This window comes from Saimiri boliviensis, chromosome 8 (assembly GCF_048565385.1).
Source record: "Saimiri boliviensis isolate mSaiBol1 chromosome 8, mSaiBol1.pri, whole genome shotgun sequence".
In the NCBI taxonomy this organism is placed as follows: Eukaryota; Metazoa; Chordata; class Mammalia; order Primates; family Cebidae; genus Saimiri; species Saimiri boliviensis.
In genome coordinates, this window is record NC_133456.1 from 120,061,256 (window position 1) to 120,081,073 (window position 19,818).

At 44.7% G+C, this 19,818-nt stretch overlaps 2 long non-coding RNA genes across 7 annotated transcripts in view; one reads left to right on the forward strand and one right to left on the reverse strand.

The window, feature by feature from the left end:
• The first annotated feature begins 567 nt into the window (after positions 1–567).
• The window catches only part of LOC141585471 (uncharacterized), a 32,909-nt gene continuing 13,658 nt past the window's right edge, over positions 568–19,818 (forward strand). Inside the window, exons 1-3 of one of the 4 annotated variants that reach the window (XR_012519017.1) lie at positions 568–670; positions 13,852–13,942; positions 16,254–16,543. This is a non-coding gene — a long non-coding RNA (uncharacterized LOC141585471). Of the gene's footprint in view, positions 671–13,368; positions 13,943–16,253; positions 16,544–19,818 lie in introns of those variants that run through there. The other 3 variants (XR_012519019.1, XR_012519016.1, XR_012519018.1) reach the window with 3 other exon arrangements.
• On the reverse strand, positions 6,151–19,786 carry LOC141585473 (uncharacterized). Of its 3 annotated transcripts, XR_012519023.1 has the most exons (4): positions 19,695–19,786; positions 18,778–18,902; positions 18,222–18,285; positions 16,537–17,156 (listed from the first exon to the last, which is right to left on the reverse strand). It is a non-coding gene; the product is annotated as an uncharacterized LOC141585473 (long non-coding RNA). The 3 variants fall into 3 exon arrangements; XR_012519022.1 differs by lacking the exons at positions 16,537–17,156; positions 18,222–18,285 and adding an exon at positions 6,151–6,839; XR_012519021.1 differs by lacking the exons at positions 16,537–17,156; positions 18,222–18,285; positions 18,778–18,902; positions 19,695–19,786 and adding exons at positions 6,151–6,839; positions 16,136–16,331.

The window sequence follows — 19,818 nt, forward strand, 5'->3', positions numbered from 1 at the left end:
GCCTTTATGAACAGAAACACTTTGACACCTCAGGTAAAGGGCTACATATTTCCCTCTCTATTTTCATATCTTAGCTCTAAGATGAAATGACATTGTCATTTTTCTTATAATAGGAGAACCTACGAGTAGGAGAACTTAACATTGTCATTTGACTTAAAATAGGACAACCTAGAAACTTGATTCCCGCTTATTAGTGCAAACCAAAGGGGTTATTTCCAAATATTTTCAGTTTAGTTTTTGTTCATGTGTAATATAAATGATTTAAAAGCCAGGTTTCGGGGAAAGCTGCCATGAATGTGTTTAATTGTTGCTGCCTCAACATCCATTTTCAGACCTGACCTAAGTTGTCTGAAGCCCAGTCTCACTGTATCCCCTCCGATCTGGGTAACCCTCCCCCTCCCTGAGTGGTCGTGATGTGGCCCATTCGTTCTTCATCCCGCTGAGTCAGAACCCACCCATCACACAGCTACTGGTCATGATAAAACCTAATGGTCGACACCAGAGCCCTGTAAATAAGCCCAGCTCCACGTGTTCTCTTAAATCAGCAAAGCCACACCCTCACGTGAAAGCCCGAGAGGAAAGCTTCAGGCCCTCCCTCTGCTCTCTGGTTCCTCACGGCCTTCAGACTGCCCCTCGGGCTCCAGACGCTCCCCGACCTTCTCCAGGATGGGTAAGTTAGAGATTTCTTCTGTTCCTGTGTTTTGGTGTTGCCTCCTCCTTGTGCCTTACCTGACTGACACCCCAGAGCCTTCCTTTCCTCCTGGCCAGGGCTCTCCTGGAGATGGGCTGGCTTCTGGTCTCCTTTAAAGAGAGACCTCAACCAAATTAGAGAGAAACCTAAATAAATAAATCACAACAGAAAGCTTGGTTTTTTACTTAAAATCCATATGTATAACATAAAATGTGTTGATGCTAGATTTAGAACACACTAGGCCTGTTCTAGCTCTAAATTGCACTGCTATCTTGTAGTATGCAGTTATTCCTCATTTTATTTTCCACTTGAAGTCGTTGTATTTCCTCAGTTTATAAACACCTTGAATTCTTTAGCTGAAAAGACAGGGTAACTTGATAGGGCATCCCCCTTAGGAACCATAACCCCCAATGCAGAACAAATTAAATGTGCAAAACTGTGAGCACCATGTCCTATGTTATTAAAGATAGAATATAATGCTGAAAGGCAAGAAAGTCTTTATGAAGAAGTTTAAAGGAGTAGAAGAATGGACAGATGAACTGGAAATGGAAAGATCAGTTTTCCTTTCCTTTAGGAGTAAGCCCCTTTGGAAACTAGCTGGTAAATGTCACAGTCCCTTTAGATGGCAAGGTTAGTGAATACTAAGAAAACACTAGGGTACAAGTGTTCATCACGCAAAGCACATCTGTAATATTTCATCTGGTCTCTCAGTTACCCTAGAAGAAACAAGAGACGTTTTCAGATGAGGAGATTGGGCTTCAGGGTGAAATTAAGAGACTGGTAAGACTCACAGAGAGAGTCAGTGGTGGAACGGAGTTCAGATCCACATTCTTCCAACTGCAAGCACTGGGCATTTCCCACTAATCAGTGCACTAACCCAAGAAATTGAATTTTTCCAAACATTTAAAATGATGCTATGGCCATTTGAGTAAAACCACTTTTGGCCTCTACTTCTGATTCCTCATTACCAGCCTACCATTGTTTATCTGATATGGGCAGCAGAATTAAGATGTAATGAAGTCTAACAGAACCCCTCATTATCTGTGTAGATACAGTAGTAACAGAGATGGTGATATCGTTAGAACGTTTGGGCCCTTCAAATCTCATGTTGAAATGTGATCCCCAGTGTTGGAGGTAGGGCCTGCTGGGAGGGAGGTGTTGGCTCATCGGGAAGATTCTTCATGAATGGCTTGGTGCCCTCCTCACGGTAATGGCTGAATTCCTCCTCCCTTCACTCACTGAGATCTGGTTGTTACAGTGTGATACTGCCCCCGTCTCTCTCTTCCTTCCTCTCTCACTATGTTAGGTGCCAGCTCCCCTTTGCCTTCTGCCATGGTTGTAAGCTCCCTGAGGTCTCACAAGAAGCAGATGCTGGTGCCATGCTTCTTGGACAGTCTGCACAACCATGAGTCTAATCACCCTCATTTCCCTATAAATTACCCAGCCTCAGGTATCCCTTTATTACAGCAATGCAAATTGGACTAATACAGATGAAGAGATAAAGTATTAACTTAGAAGATGTTTATATACATATATAAATATATATATACATATACATATGCATATATATGTATATATGTTTAACATTCTCACTGAGACTGGGAGGTGTTAGAGACACATACTTGAAAACGAAATCTCCCCCCAACCAAGAAAACTTCTCCACGAAGGTAGAAGAGAAAGAAATACTATTATTACACTTTAATTTCCGGGGTACATGTGCAGAACGTGCAGGTTTGTTACATAGGTATCCACACGTCTTGGTGCTTTGCTGCATCAGATCCTCCCATCAACTACACTAGGTATTTCTCGTGTTATCCCTTCCCAATCCCCCCACCCCTGCCTGTTCCTCCCCACCCCTCCCCCACCACCCACAAGCCCCAGTGTGTGATGTTCCCCTCCCTGTGTCTATGTGGTCTCATTATTCACCATCCACTTACATTTTAGAAAAAATTATTGTAAGTTCTACAATACATGTGGAGATCATGTCGGCTTGTTCCATAGGTATACACATGCCATGGTGGTTGTTACTTCCTCCATTGCCCCGTCCTCTACATTAGGTATTTCTCCTAATGCTATCCCTCCCCAATTCGCCCACACCCTGCTATTCCTCCCCTAGCCCCTCAGCCCCTGGGCCCCAGTGTGTGATGTTACCCAACCTGTGTCTGTGTGTTCTCATTATTCAACACCCACTTATGAGTGAGAACATGCAATGCTGGGTTTTCTGTTCTTGTGTCAGTTTGCTGAGAATGATGGTTTTCAGCTTCATCCATGTTCCAGTAAAGGACATGAAGTTATTTTTTATGGCTTCACAGTATTCCATGGTGTATATATGACATATTTTTCCTTGTCCAGTCTATCTATGATGGGCATTTGGGTTAGTTCAAAGTCTTTGCTATTGTAAACAGCGCCACAGTAAACAGACGTGTACACGTGTCTTTTTAATTGAAAGTGTTATAATCCTTTGGGTACATATCTAATAATGGGATTCCTGGGTCCAACAATATTCCTATGTCTAGATCCTGAAGGAATCACCACACTGTCTTCCACAATGGTTGAACAATTTACACTCTCAACAGCAGTGTAAAAGCATTCCTGTTTCTCCACATTGTCTCCAGCATCTGTTGTCTCCAGATTTTTTAATGATTGCCATTCTAATTGGCATGGGATGGTACCTCAAAGTGGTTTTGATATGCATTTCTCTAGTTATCAGTGATGATGAGCTTTTTTTTTCATGTTTGTTGGCTGCATGAATGTCTTCTTTTGAAAAGTGTCTCTTCATCTCTGTCACAAAATTTTTTGCCCATTCTTTTGGTTGCCAGTTCACTCTAATGCTAATTTCTTTTGCTGTGCAGAAGTTCTTAAGTTTAGATCTCATTTGTCTGTTTTGGCTTCTGTTGCCATTGCTTTTGCTGTTTTAGTCATGAAGTCCTTGCCTATGCTTATGTCCAGAACGGTACTGCCTAGGTTTTCTACGGTGTTAGGTCTTATGTTTAAATCTTGAATCCATCCGGAGTTGATTTTTATATAAGGTGCAAGGAAGGGATCCAGTTTCAGCTTTCTGCATATGGCTAGCCAGTTTTTCCAACACCATTTGTTACCTAGGGTATCCTTTCCCCATGGCTTGTTTTTGTCAGGTTTGTCAAAGATCAGACAGTTGTAGCTGTGTGGTGTTACTTTCGAGGCCTCTGTTCTGTCCCGTTGGTCTATATTGGTACCAGTACCACGGTGTTTTTATTACTGTGGCCCTGTAGTACAGTTTGAAGTCAGGTAGTATGATGTCTCCATAATTGTGTGCTTAGGATTGTCTTGGCTATGTAGGTTCTCTTTTGGTTCCGTATAAAGCTTAAGGTGTTTATTTTCCAATTCTGTGAAGAAAGTCATTGGTAGCTTATGGGGATAGCATTGACTATGTAAATTATTTTGGGCAGTATGGCCATTTTCACAATATCGATTCCTCCTGACCATGAGCATGAAATGTTTTTATATCTGTTTCTGTCCTCTCTTATTTTCTTAAGTAGTTATATTTACTTTTCAGAGTAAATATAACTATTTCACCTTCTGCTTTTTTCTTTAATGTCTTACTTTGCTCCTTGCCTGGTTGCGTCAGCTCAGGCCTCCAAAATAATAGTGGTAACAGAGAGCATTCTTTCGTTCCAAAGGTTGATGGAAGCTTCTATTGCTTCCATCCCTTACAAATGATGCTGGGCTTTGCCTTGATGGGAGTGTATCTGGTTGTAATTTTTTTTATTGTGTGTAATTTAAGGAAGTATCCTTCTTTCTAATCTGATAAGTTTCTTTTATAAATTTTGTAGTCAAATGCCTTTTGAACATCTATGGTGATTATGATTTTCAACATACTCATATAAATGAAATGGGAAGATGTTTAATTTTGAGCCATCCTTTTCACACTGTACAAGTTTCTCTTGGTTTAGGTAAGTTTTTTAAAAAGCCCCAATGGGGTTTATTTGCTAATATATTATTTGGGATTTTCATACATTGATTTTTATGTAAATGTCTTATCTTGTTTTGTTTGAGAGATACGGCCTTGCTCTGATGCCCAGGCTGGTGCAGCGATGTGACCACACATTATTGTAATTTTAAACTCCTGGGCTGAAGTGATCCTCCCACCTCAGCCTCCTGGGTAGCTGACTCTACAGGCATGTGCCACCATGCCTGGCTAATTTTTAAATTTTTTGTAGAGACAGAGACTTGCTGTGTTGTCTAGGCTGCAATTCAGTGTACATTGTCGATATGAATATTTATTTGTCTTTCTGCTGGAATAATTCCCTCTCCCATCTGTTTGTCTTTTAATTCTGGACATGCACACACACTCCGCCCGTACCTCCTAAAATATTGATGTTGTCCAACCTGCCTTGTGAAGGGAAAACTGCTTTTCCCTCTTTGTATCTCTGCTGGTGTCCAGTCCACTGCTGTGTTTTTGGTAAATACTTGACCCACAGAGTGTGGGAGGCAGGAAGGGAAGGCTTCTGCATTTCCTTTGTGGACCTCACATCATGGATCCACTAAGCATATTGGGAAACCAGCAGGTCAGGTGGCTGCACACCCTAGTTGTATCTGACTCTGAATTGCTCAGGGCCCCCTGCACGCCAGTGATTTGCTTTTCTTTGTGAGTTATCACTTTACTCATATTCCTAGGCTGAGTTCCCCAAAACAGTGGCCAGCACAGCACCTGTGACAGTTGTGAGTGCATTTCTGATCTTGCATGACCTGATTTACAGGGTATTTTGAACAGGAGCTACCTATTATGGCTTGGGATATGGCTAAAGTTTACTTGACTTTCTTTCTTAAAGTAACTGGTAGAATATGTGGCGTAAGGCTATTACTACAAGAGCAGAAGTGGTGGGGGTGTGATTGAGCTTGGACAGCATTGGGAGGCAGACAGGCCTGCATCAGCACCGTCCTGGCCATTTGTAGGTTATATTAACTTTGGGGATTCCCCTCAACTCTCTGAGCCTTCGTTTCTTCCCTCATTAAGGAGATCATCCATTCCTCCTTGGACTATTGTAAGGCTTAAGATCAAACATCTTTCAAGGCACTTGGAGCAGTGCCTGGGCTCCGGGGTCTTCAGGCTGTAACCACAGCAAACACTCAGATCCCAGCCACCCTCCCTTCTCTTTCCTCCAGAATGGGAATGTGAAGGACCAACCTGCTCATTCCCATTTACCCTGGAGTTCTTTCTTCTGAACTTCATCTAGCACCTGCTGTGCACCAGGGATTCATGGGTGTGGAGGCCAGGGACAGCCACGTCTGGCATCTGGCCTTCAGCTTGCCTCAGTCCCTGTGGCTGACACCTGGCCCTTTGCTCTGGAATCTGGACCCTGCAATCTACTACCAAATGCTCAGCCTAAAGAGGGCTACCCCTATCGGTGAGAAGATTACATAAATGCCCACATCTCCCCATCTCCTGAGTTGATCAGCCCCAGCAATCCAGATACACATTCTTGGATTCTGGTAGGTTTATTCTTCAGTTGAAAACTCAAAGGAAAAGTTATGTTCCAAAAGAAAGTAGAAAACCTTTGAATGCTCTAGCCTGGGAGCCTTAGTTCACAGGTGCCCCTACCAAAACAGAGGCCCTTGAAAGCCTTCAGTCCTTGTGTGTCTACCCCAGATTGCAGTTCTCTATCAGGCTTCTGAAGAGCTATCAGTTCCCCTCATAAAAGCTCCTGCCTCAGGAGACCCCTGGGTCAGGCAGGGAAAGCCAGGACCAGGCAGCTGAGAACCTGACTTTGTGTCCCCCTGAGCACAGTCAGCGTTCTGAAGCAGTGCTTCCCACATGGCTGTTGAATAAGTTAATAAATACCTTGGGCATGAACAGGAGCCGGTAGAGCTCTCTCTGCAGCGCTGAGACTCGCTGGCCATGCTGTCTCTTGGATTACAGTGGAAAGGGGAGAATTACCCAGGCCGGTGGGAGAGTTTCATGTCCTCAGATGTATTTTGAGCACAATGGCAAACAGCCCTTCTTCCCTGCATTTGAAGAACGTGTGATTTTGAGTTTCCTGGCATTCCATGCTGGTTATTCTGTCCCAGGCAAGAATCTTGCCCTTGTCAAGGAGCTGGAATTAAGAGTAGAAGGTGAAGGAGTTTGAAGTCTTTGGCAGCCTAGTGCTGGCTTAGATGAAATCTCAATCTGAAAAGAAGTGAGAAGAGAAGTAAGGCCAGGTGATGGGCCCCAGAGGAGAGGGGCCCCTGCTGTTTCCTGAGATCAGTTATGTTGGGGCCCCTGTTACAGCTCCTGGCCCTCATTACTAAAAGCACAACTCTCCATCCACTCCCACCCATTTTTCTCTCCTCTTTCTTTAAGAGCAGCGGGCAGGGGTCGATGAGTCCCTACACCTGCCAGGCCTTTGCAGGCAGTGGTGTTAGGCCCAGCTTGCTGAGTTCCTAGGAAACTGAACAAGCGTCTATGGAGTACTCACTCCATGTCAGCCTCTGCCACCAGCACCCTGGAGAAAGAAGACCAAGACATACTTCCCAGCCCAGGGGAGGGTGGAAGCTTAGCACATGATGCATTGAGAGCTCGGGATGCATGCAACCCAAAGTGCAGGCTAAAGGGAACTCTCACTGTGTGGGTGGGATCTTCAGTACAGCTGGCAGTGGAGGCTGCTCTACTGTTTCCCCATTAGGTGTGGTGGTCAAGGGCACAGACTCGACACTCAGAGCTACCACGGTAAGGAAGCGCTCTTGTATCCCTCATCTACTAGGAGAACTGTTTAAAAGATGGGATTAATTTAATTTTTTTGAGATGGAGTCTCACCCTGTCACCCAGGCTGGAGTGCAGTGGCTCACTGCAACCTCTGTCTCTGGGATCAGGCAATTCTGCCTCAGCCTCCTGAGCAGCTGAGATTACAGATGCCTGCCACCACACCCAGCTAATTTTTCTATCTTTATTAGAGACAGGGTATGGCCAGGCTGGTTTCCAACTCTTGTCCTCAAGTGATCCACCCGCCTTGGCTTCCCAAAGTGCTGAGATTACCGGTGTGAGCCATCGCATCCTGCTATTTATTTTTTTTGAGATGGAGTCTCGCTCTGTTGCCCAGGCTGGAGTGCAGTGGCACAGTATCAGCTCCCTGCAACCTCTGCCTGCTGGGTTCAAGTGGCTCCCCTGCCTCAGCCTCCTGAGAGGCTGGGACTACAGGCATGAGCCACCACGCCTGGCCAGGAAGTGCCCTTCTATCCCTCATTTGCTAAGAGCAATGTCTAAAAGATGAGCTTTAGGTGGCCTTTTCTGCCATCTCTTTCTACTACATTCTGGTTCTTTTTCAGTATGTAATTTTCAGTAATTAGTAAATTAGCTGATTGCCTAAACTACTAAACTATAAATTTAGTGATTAGTAATTTTAATAATTTCTGGTTCCCTGCTGAAATCTATGATCTCTGTCTAATAAGTCTACTATCTGAGTCCTGTAGGTCTGTATCTATTATTGTCTGTCTGTGCTAGTGTTTACACTTAGAATTGTACCTCCCTAAGAGTGTTTTTTATAACTACAGTGTCCATAATCCTATCATCATGCCCAGCATGGAGGTGCTCAATAAATACACATTTCCAATGTCAAAAATTTTCAATGTGGTAAAACACAAAAAAATCTACCACAACCATTTAAAGTACACCGGTGTAAGTACATTCATATTTTTGTGCATCCAAACTCTGAAACTCACTAAATCCTGAACTGAACTGAAACTCTGTCCCCATTCAATAAGCCATTACTGGCTCTCCCAGCTTCTGGCTGCCACCACTCTACTTTCTGTCTCTGTGAATCTGATTACTCTAGATCCTTCCCATAAGTGGAATCATACAGTATTTCTCTTTTTGTGACTGGCTTATTTCACTTTGCATAACATCCTCAAGGTTCATCTGTGTGCTAGCATGCATCAGAATTTCCTTCCTTTTTAAGGCTGAATAATGTTTGACTGTATGGAGAGAGCACATTTGTTTATCCGTTGGTGGGCACTTGCGTTGCTGCTATCTTGCAGCTCCTATGAATAACGCTGTGCTGAGGCCAGCTCAGCCTTGGAGACCTCCAGTCATGTGGCACTGAAGGAATTAAGAAACAGACACAGAGATAGCAAAAGGTGGGTTCAGAGTGGAGCACCAGGGGTTTCACAGCATTTCCAGCTGAGAGTCCAGACCAGACTCTGACCTATGTATTTATTCTTGACTTTCCAGTGACAAGTTTTACAAGCAGATACTCTGTGTTCTTTCATTGGTTAAAGGTAAACTAACCAGGCAGCTAGTGTGTGTTTACTATAGGTTAAAGATGAACTAGAAAATGCTTTTTACGAGGGAACAAAGGAAAGGGTCACACATTCTGTGTTCAAAGAACTCATTCATCTGGCATGAGACATAATTATATTGGATGCTTTTTTTTTTTTTTTTGAGACGGAGTTTCGCTCTTGTTACCCAGGCTGGAGTGCAATGGCGTGATCTCGGCTCACCGCAACCTCCGCCTCCTGGGTTCAGGCAATTCTCCTGCCTCAGCCTCCTGAGTAGCTGGTATTATAGGCACGCACCACCATGCCCAGCTAATTTTTTGTATTTTTAGTAGAGACGGGGTTTCACCATGTTGACCATGGTTGGTCTCGATCTCTCGACCTCGTGATCCACCCGCCTCGGCCTCCCAAAGCGCTGGGATTACAGGCTTGAGCCACCGCGCCCGGCCATTGGATGCTGTTTTATCATGCTTTGAGCAGTTTTCCGCTTTGGGGGGCTGACTTGATATTTCTTGCTGCTGATCTCAATAGGATTTCTCAGCAAACAATATGATTTCTCACACATGTCAGAATTTGCTCTCAACAACGCTGCTATGAACATCAGTGTATAAATGTGTGTAGCCCTTTGAATTGCAGGGGGTACATACCTAGAAGTGGAAATGCTGGATTATATGGTAATCCTCTGTTTTGAGACAGTCTCTCACTCTGTCACCCAGGGTGGAATGCAGTGGTGCAATCTTGGCTCTCTGCAACCTCTGCCTCCTGGGTTCAAGTGATTCTTACCCCTCAGCCTCCCGAGTAGCTGGGATTACAGGCCTACACCACCACGCCTGGTGAGTTTTCGTGTTTTTAGTAGAGATGAGTTTCACCATGTTGGCCAGACTGGTCTTGAGCTCCTGGCCTCAACTCCTAGCCTCCTGCCCCGGCCTCGCAACATGCTGGGATTACAAGTGTGTGCCACCATGCCTGGCCTGTTTTTAACTTTTTGATGAAAAGTTTAAACACTGTTTTCCATAGCTACAGCTCCATTTTAAACTCCCAGTAAGAGTACGCAAGGCTGCCAACCACTCAGCATCCTCGCTAACACTTTATTTTCTGTATGGATTATGGTAATCTTAATGAGTCTGAGGTGGCCTCTCCATGTAGGTCTTCTTATGTTTCTTTTTTTGAGGTGGAGTCTCGCTCTGTCACCCAGGCTACAGTGCAGTGGTGCAATCTTGGCTCACTGCAACCTCCACCGCCCAGGTTCAAGAAATTCTCCTGCCTCAGCCTCCTAAGCATCTGGGACTTCAGGCACATGGCACCACACCCAGCTAATTTTTCTATTTTTAGTAGAGACGTGGTGTTACTATGTCTGCCAGGCTTGTCTCAAACTCCTGACCTCAAGTGATCTGCCCATGTCAGCCTTTCAGAGTGCTGGGATTACAGGCGTGAGCCACCATGCCCAGCCTCTCCCCATGGTTTTGGTTTGTTTCCCTAATAGTAATGGTGAGCATCTTTTTATGTGCCGAATGGCCATTTGCATCTCTTATTTGGTGGACTGTCTATTCACATCCTTTGCGCATCTTTGAACTGCCTTAGTTGGGTTTTGTTGTTGCATTGTGAGAGTGATTTATCTATTCTAGATGGGAACTCAGTCACACGTAATTTGCACCTCTGTCCTATCATTCTGCAGGTTGCCTTTTTACTCTGTTAATAGTATTCTTTGAAGCAATCCAATTTGTATACTTTTCCTTTTGTTGTTTGGGCCTTTGGTGTCATATGCAAGAAATCATTGCCAAAGGAAGCTCTCCTTCTATGTTTTAAGAGTTGTCAGCTGGGAACAGTGGCTCCCACCTATAATCCCAGCACATTGGGAGGCCAAAGGGGGTGAATCATGAGGTCAGGTGTTCAAGACCAGCCTGACCAAGATGCCCTGTCTCTATTAAAAATACAAAAATTATCTAGGTGTGGTGATGGGCACCTGTAATCCCAGCTACTTGGCAGGCTGAGGCAGAGAACCGCTTGAACCCGGGAGCCAGAGGTTGCAGTTAGCCAAGATCACGCCACTGCACTCCAGCCTCAGTGTCAGAGTGAGACTCTGTCTCAAAAAAGCAAGAATTGTACAGCTTCAGATCTTACACTTGGGTCTTTGATTCATTATTGAGGTTTTTTTTTTTTTTTTTTTTTTTTTTTTTTTTTTTTTTTTTTTTTTTTTAACATGATATAAGGTAAGGCTTTAATTTCATTCTTTTGCATGTGGATATCTAGTTTTCCCACACCATTTGTTGAAAGACTATTCCTTCCCTGATTGAAAAATCTTGGCATCTTTATTGAACTCATTTGACCATATGTGTAAGGGTTTTCTTTTGCACTCTGTATTCCATTCCACTGGTCTCTCTGTATGTCTTTACTGTCATACCACACTTTTGACCACTGTAACTTGCTTGCTTTCTTTTTCTTTTTCTGAGAGTGAGTCTTGCTCTGTCACCAGGCTGGAGTGCAGTGGCGCAATCTCGGCTCACTGCAACCTCTGCCTCCTGGGTTCCAGGGATTCTTCTGCCTCAGCCTCCTGAGTAGCTGGGACCACAGGCGTGTGCCACCACACCTGGCTAATTTTTGTATTTTTAGTAGAGATGAGGTTTCATCATCTTGGCCAGGATGGTCTTGATCGCTTGATCTTGTGATCTGCCCACCTTGGCCTCCCAAAGTACTGGGATTACAGGCTTGAGCCACCATGCCCAGCCCACTGTAGCTTTTAATAATACATTTTGAAATTGAGAAATAAAAGACTTCCAACTTTGTTACTTTTTCAAGATTGCTTTGGCCATTTGGGATCTCTTGAAATTGTATATAAACTTTACACAATTTATAAGGATGGATTTTTCTATAATTGAAGAAAAGAAGTCACTGAGATTTTGAGAGCAATTAAACTAAACCTGTAGATCACTTTGAGTCATATTGACATCTTAAAGAAACTAAGCCTTATAATACATAAGTATGAGATGCCTTTACATTTGTTACACAACCGGTCTCTGGAACTCAAAATCCTTCCAAAGTCTTTGCCTCCTGCTTGAGTTTATTCCTGTTTTATTCTTTTTGATGCTATTGTAAACTGACTTTTTTTTTTTTTAAGATAGTATCTCACTATGTTGCCCAGGCTAGGGTACGTTGGCTATTCACAGGCATAATCGTTATAAAAACTGACAGAATTGACCTCCCAGGCTCAAGGGATTTTCCTACCTCAGCCTCCCAAGTAGCTGGGACTAGGCTTCCACAACCAAGCCAGCAGGAACTGTTTTCTTAATTTCCTTCTTGGATCATCGACTGTTAGTGTGTAGAAATGCAACTGACTCCTGTGTGTTGATTTCATAATTCTGAATCTTGAACAAATTATTAGTTCTAACAGTTTATTTTGTGCAGCCTTCAGGATTTTCTACAAAGAAGTTCATGTCATTTGTTAACAGAGAAAATTTCACTTCTTCCTTTCCAGTTTTGATGCCTTTTCTTTTTTCTTTCTTTCTTAGTAGCTCTGGCTAGGATTTCCAGTATTATGAAAGCAGGCATCACTATTTTTATTTCTCCTCTTGGAAAACTTTGTCTCTAATCATTGAGAATGATACTAGCTGGAGGTTGTTCATATGACTTTTATTAGGTTGAGGTTGTTTTAATTTCTAGTCAGTATGTTTTTAATCATGAAAGGATATAAACTTCATTAACTGCTTTTCCTGTACTAATTGAAACAAATTATCATGTGTTTTCTTTCCTTCATTCTGTTAATGTGGTATCTTACCCTAATGTTTATATGGTAACCACCTTTCCATTCCAGGAATACATCTTATTTGATCATGTTATGTAATCTTTCTATGATGCTGTTGAATTCGCATTAGTAATTTCTTGAGCACTTTTGCATCTGTATTGATCAGGAATTGTGGTGTGTTTTCTTCTTCTGCTTTGTCTGTCTTTGGTATCAGTAATGCTGGCCTCACAGAATGAGTTTGGAGGTATTCTTTCCTCCGTAATTTGGAAGATGATGAGCAGGATTGGTATTGATTCTGTAAATGTTTGGTACAAGTCACCCATGAAGCCATCTGTTCTTGTACTTTCTTGTCAAGTTTTTGGTCACTGATTCATCTTCTATTTCATTTATTTCTGTTCTAACCTTAAGTATTTCCTTCCTTGTCCTACTTTGGGTTTAGGCTGTTCTTCTCTTCCTAAAAACTGAAGGTACAAAGTTAGGATTGCGGTTTGAGAGCTTTTTCCTTTTTCTTTTATTTGAGAGAGGGTCTTGCCACTTGCTGAGTTAGTCTCAAACTCCTGGGTTCAAGCAATCTCCTGGCCTCAGCCTTCCAAGTAGATGGGATTATAGAACAGTGTCACTATGCCTGGCTACTGCTGCTTTTGTGTGTGGGGGTGGGGGTGGGGGGAAATGGAGTCTAGCTGTCTCTCCCAAGCTGGAGTGTAGTGGTACAATCTTGGCTCACTGCAACCTCCTCCTCATGGGTTCAAATGATTTTCCTGCCTCAGCCTCCCAAGTAGCTGAGATTACCGGTGCTTGCCACCACCCCTGGCTAATTTTATGATTTTAGTAAAGATGGGGTGCCCATGTTAGCCAGGCTGGTCTTGAACTCCTGACATCAGGTTATCTGACTGTCTCGGCCTCCCAGAGTGCTGGGATTACAGATGTGAGCCACTACCTAGAGCCAGCTTTTTTTTTTTTTTTTTTTTTTTTTTTTTTTAATGTAAGCATGTACAGCTATAAATTTCCCTCATAGCACTGCTTTTGCTGCATCCCACAGATTTGATACATTGTTTTGTCTCAAAATACTTTATAATTTTCCTTTTCTTTGATTCATAGTTGTTGTCGAGTTCCCATAGATTTGTGAATATTCCAGTTTTCATTCTGCCGTTATGAATTCAGTTCTTTAAAATGTATTAAATCTTGCTTTCAGGCCTAATGTATGACCTTTCCCAGAGAACGTTCCACATGTACTTTGAAGAATGTGTATTCTGCTCTTGGGTGAACTCATCTGTGTGTGTCTGGTAGGTCCAATTTGTCTGTAGTATCATTCAAGCTCTCTGTTTCCTTCTTTATCCTCTGTCTGGGTGTTGTATCCATTATTGAAAGTCAATTATTGGGCCAGGCACAGAGGCTCATGCCTGTAATCCCAGCACTTTGGGAGGCCAAGGTGGGTGGATCGCTTGAGGTCAGGAGTTCAAGATCAGCCTGGCCAATGTGGTGAATCCCTGTCTCTACTAAAAATAGCTGGGCATGGTAGCATACACCTGTAATCCCAGCTACTCTGAGGCTGAGGCACGAGAATCACTTGAATTCAGGAGGTTGCAGCTGCACTCCAGCCTGGGAAATCAAGATTCTCTCTGGAGAAAAAAAAAAAAAAAGCGAGGTGTTGAAGTTTCCTACAAGTTTCATAGAACTGTTTCTTCTTTCATTCTGTCAGTGTTTGAGTCATATATTTAGGAGCTCTGAGGTGCGTTGCACATACCTTTATAACTGTTGCATCTTTTTGGTGAATGGACTGTTGTTATCTCTCCCAACAGCTTCTGACCTTAAGTCTACTTAGTCTGAGATTAATCTAGCTCCTCCCTCCTTTTCTCAGTTACCATTTCCATGGAGTATCTTTTTTGTCATCCTATGTGTAAGTCTCTTACTGTCTTTAGATTGTGGAAATAATTTGCACTTTTAAAGATTATCATCTGATGAAACTCAATAGCCTGGTGGGTGACTGTGCCATGAGGCCCACAGCCAGGGACTAAGGTGAGCAGTTGTTCTGGGAGGACTCCAGCACACCATTTACGGGGCTTTTAGGTGCCACTCTGTGGATTGTTTTCTGCATGGCTTATGGTTGTTTTCTTTCTCATTTCCTTCCTTCTGCCTGCCTTTGTGTTTAATTTTTTTTTTTTTTTGCGTGATACACTTAGAATCCCTTCTTACTTCCTTTTGTGTACATTCTATAGATATTTTCTTTGTAATTACCATGAGGATTACGTAATACATCCTGAAGATATGGCAATTGATTTTAAACTAGTAAGTTCAATGACATACCAAATATTCAACTCCTCGACAGCTCTACCCCGTCCTATGTTTTCATTACAAAGTATATCTATATTTTAGAGAGAGGGTCTCACTCTGTCACCCAGGCTGGAGTGCAGTGTCACTGTCATAGCTCATTGTAACCTGAAGCCCCTGGGCTGAAGTGATCCTCCATAGCCGAAACTACAGGTGCACGCCACCATGCCTAATTTTTTAAAATAAATTACATATTTAACATAGGCTTATGGTTACGCCTCTTTTAAATCCAGTAAAATAATTAAAATCAGAGATGTGAATCAAAATTTCAATAATACAGGTCTTTATATGTGGCTTCAAATGTCCACCTAGCATCTTTTTGTTTTGACTTGAAGAACTCCCTTTAGCATTTCTTGCACGACAGGTCCCAATGTAATGAACTGTCTCAGCTTTTGTTTATCTGAGAATGTCTTAATTTCTCTGGTCAGGTGACAGGTGGAAGGATCACATGAGCTCAGAAGTTTGAGACCAGCCTGGCCAACATGGTGAAACCCCGTCTCTACTAAAAAGACAAAAACATGGTGGTGGACGCCTGTAATCCCAACTACTTGGGAGGCTGCACCACTGTACTCCAGCCTGGAGGACAGAGCAAGACCGTATCCCAAAAAGATAGCAAAAAGTGTCTTAATATTCTTTTTTTCTTATGAGAGTTCATAAGACGCCTTTATTTTGTAACTTATAACCACCTTTAAATTTGTCCTTCAAATGTTAACTGTAATTGGTGAGTGCTTTTCTTAAATACTTCACTGGTGTCCAAGAGAGGGGAATAATTTAGCCCTTGATTTAAAACAAGTAAAGCTGGCCAGACATGGTGGCTCCCACCTGTAATCCCAGCACATTGGGAGGCCAAGGCAGATGGATCATGAGGTCCGACGTTTGAGACCATCCTGGCCAACATGGTGCAACCCCGTCTCCACTAAAAACACAAAAAAATTAGCGGGACGTGGTGGCACATGGCTGTAATCCCAGCTCCTCAGGAGGCTGAGGTAGGAGAATTGCTGGAACCCGGGAGGAGAAGGTTGCAGTGAGCTGAGATTGCTCCACTGCACTTCAGCCTGAGTGAGAGAGCAAGACTCTGTCTCAAAAAAATACATAAACCCTAACAGGAATACAGAGGACCTTAACTGCAGATAAGACTCCATTGTTACCCTGTGGCTGTAAATCTTCTGAGTTGCCTGTCGTCCCAGATGTTCTGTTCATCGCTGTAGTAGCTGACGGTTTTGTATTGACACGGTCAGAACAATGAGTGCTTCTGCTTGATTCCAGATTGTCCGAGCTTCCACCGGAGCGACACCATCTCCTGTCTTGGCACTTCATGAGTCGAATGCTGCTTCCCGAGAGGATCTGGTTGGTAGGCCATGACCTTGATTCCTGCCCCTGAGCCTCACTTTTTTCTTATCAGCCACCACCTTTTGGGCACTAGGACAGTGCTTTTTATAATGCACTCATCAGTGGATGCCGAAATAACAACCTGGCCATTTGAATGTTCAACTAATGCTTTATGCTGCAGAGTCCCTGCAACTCACCAACCCGTGCCGGAACTCACCGGAGCTCAGGTGTGTAGCACTACTTTGTTTCTCTATGATTGGAAGTGAAAATATTGTTCATGCATTATTTCCCATTTTTTACTTTGGAGGTTTTGTTTTGTGAGACAAGGCCTCACTCTGTCATGCAGCCAGGAGTGCAGGAGTGCAATCATGGCTCACTGTAGCCTTGACCTCCCGGGTTCAAGCCATCTCACCTCAGCCTCCAAGAGTGCTAGAAATACGAGCGTAAGCCACTGTACCTGGCCTACTTTTGAGCTTTGAGTTCTTTATGCATTCTGGAGATGAGTCTCTGGAGATAGATGAGTCCTTGGTCTGATTGGTGGTTTGTAAACCACCAATTGGTTTTTTCCCAACCTGTAGCTTGTCTTTCCATCTTCCTAATTGAGTCTTTCAGAGAGCAAAGATGTGGTCTCCCTTGCAGATACTCTGCCACTGTAGCAGGAGAGCAGACACAGACGTACGTAAATGAACATGGGCATGTGTCCCTTGAGAAAGTGTCCATTTGTGGTAAAGAGATCTCTAGACAGATCGGTGCTGAGAGGTTATTTCATTCAGTAATAGTTGAGCTGGGGATCATCTCTAACCTCATGCTTGCTTTCTCTTACTCCACTGTCTTCTGTTGCTGCGAGTGGGAAAGCAATTGTCAACATGTTCTTCCTTCTTTCCACCCTCCTCAGTAGCTTTTAGGACCTCTTCTTTGTCTTTTCTGCAATTGTGTTTGGATGGGTCTAGGTATGGATGGATTTATTGCATTGGGGATTGTGCCTCCTGACTCTAAAGGGTCCTGGGTCCTGTCTCTATTTTCATTCTGGAATTTTTATTGAGAGACTCTCATTCTGTCACCAGCCTGGAGTGCAGAGGCAAGATCTTGGCTCACTGTCACCTCCACCTTCTGGGTTCAAGCATTTCTTCTGCCTCAGCCTCCCAAGTAGCTGGAATTAAAGGCACATACCACCATTCCTGGCTAATTTTTGTATTTTTAGTAGAGATGGGTTTTCACCATGTTGGCCAGGTTGGTCTCAAACTCCTGACCTTAGGTGATCCACTCATCTTGGCCTTCCAAGTGCTAGGATTACAGGGATGAGCCACCACAGCCGGCCTGGAATTTCTTTGAGACGTGTTGGATCCTCTCATTTCATCCTCCCTTTGTCAGATTTTCCACTCCTCTTGTTGATACTGACCTCTCTCTCTCCCTTTTAGTGGGGCTTTGGCTGTAGCAATCATATGCAGCATGGGCTAGAGAATCTCAAGGTAGCTACTGTTAGAACTGAATTAGAGGTCCACCCTGGTAGTGGGGACAAACCCCCACACATTTGTCCACAGAAGTCATCTTCTGTGTTGATGATTTTTGCACTATGAGAGCAGAGGAAAAACAGGGGCTGAGCATTTTCTCTAAATGGGAGTGTACATTCAAATTCCTAGTGAGGCTGGTCATGGTGGCTCACACCTGTCATCCCAGCACTTTGGGAGGCCGAGGCAGGTGGATCACCAGAGGTCAGGAAGTCATGACCAGCCTGGCCAACACGGCAAAACACCATCTCTACAAAAATACCTGACTGTATTTTTGGGAGGCTGAGGTAGGAGTGTTGCTTGAACCTGGGAGGGGGAAGTTGACATGAGGCAAAATTGTGCCTCTACACTCCAGCCTGGACAGTTCATAAATAAAAGATATAATTAATTAACTCACAGTTCTACAGGCTGTAGAAGCACAGCTCCAGCATCTGCTTGGCTTCTGGTGAGGCCTCGGGAAGCTTATGATCATGGCAGAAACAGCAGAGGGTGCAAAGAGAGAGAAGAGGGGCCAGGCTCTTTATAAACAAACTGCTCTTATGGGAAGTAATAGAGCAAGAAGTCATGCTTCACCAAACAGAGGGTGCTAAGCCATCCATGAGGGAGGTACCCCCTCTAAGAAACATGAGATTTGGAGGGGACACACATCCAAGCTGTGTCAGGCTGCAAATGTTTTGTTTCTACTCTTAGCTCCTTGAATGCCAATTATTTGTCCTCCCTGGCAAGAGAGAGACATGGGTTTTCCCTCTGGCTGGAAGGCAGACGGTGGGGGGGGTTGCAGAGTGCCAGCCAGGCAGCTTACCGCACTGTGGAGGAGGGGTCAGGGACATGAAGCTGCAGGCATACAGGTGGATGTAGGCAGTCCCCAGAGTGCAGGCAAGCTGGAGCTCCCCCATGCCACTCCCCAGGGTAGACTGGGGAAGGGGCTTTCTGTGTCCCAGGCTCACACTCACCACCCAGAAGCAGTTCCCCAAGCTGGAGCCGGGGCCCTGGAAGAAGGCCGGGCAGGTGGACAGGTGGAGCTCTGTCCTGGGCAGGTTGGCTGAGTCATCTCGGCGGCCCTACAGTCACCATCCACCTGGCGGGACAGACACAAGATGTAGGCCTCCCGCTGGACCATGTGGCTCCCCCACCTACATCGGCCTCAGCAGGAGACTCCCCCAACCCTGGGTCTGCAAAGACCTCTGCAGAGCAAGCAGGGCACCTGCCTCTCCTGGGACTCTGCAGCCAGCAGCCCTCAAGAGCCTCACCCAGAGGGAGGAAGGGCAGGTGCACCTGCTCACCTGCCAGGCCAGGCTGAGCTCCTCCACACTGCAGGCCACAGAGCTGTCCGGCAACATCAACTCATTGCCTGCTTTATTGTCATTGGTGCCCAGAAGGCCAGCGGATATGCCTGTGGGGAGGAGGGAAGCTGAGGAGGTCCTGAGAGCCCATGATCCTCCCCCTGGGGACCTGTATGAGAAACAAACCTGAGGCACACTGAGAAGTGGTAGAATCCTGCCACCTCCACCCCAGTCTCCCAGAGCAGGGCTCTGGCTCCATACCCTCATCAAAGGCAGGAGAGAAAGCACAGGGTCTAAGGACAGCATGTGTCTCCCCCCGCCCCCGTCCCCTCCCCATGGTCTCAGCTCGAGTGGCCAGAATCCAGGTCCACCCTTTATGTTCCTTGGCAGAGGGACCCCAGAAAGGCCAATCCACCTTGGAGCCACATATCCCAGGGGTGGGGACAGAAAGTCCTGGACTTCAGTGCCATCATCTCAACCACAGTAGCTGCCTACAGCCCGGGGACCTGTCACACTGGAAGCTGAGAATGGTGCATCCCGAAAAGAATCTCGGTGGTGGGGCCGACCCCGCCAGGGCCCAGACTCACCGTGGTGCCACAGGCCCAGAGTCAGGCTGCAGAGGCCGGTGGGCACGTCACAGGAGATGGAGACCCCATCCTCACTGGCCAGCTCCATCCTGGGGACGTCCCTCCTTTTCATGGCAAGAAGTGG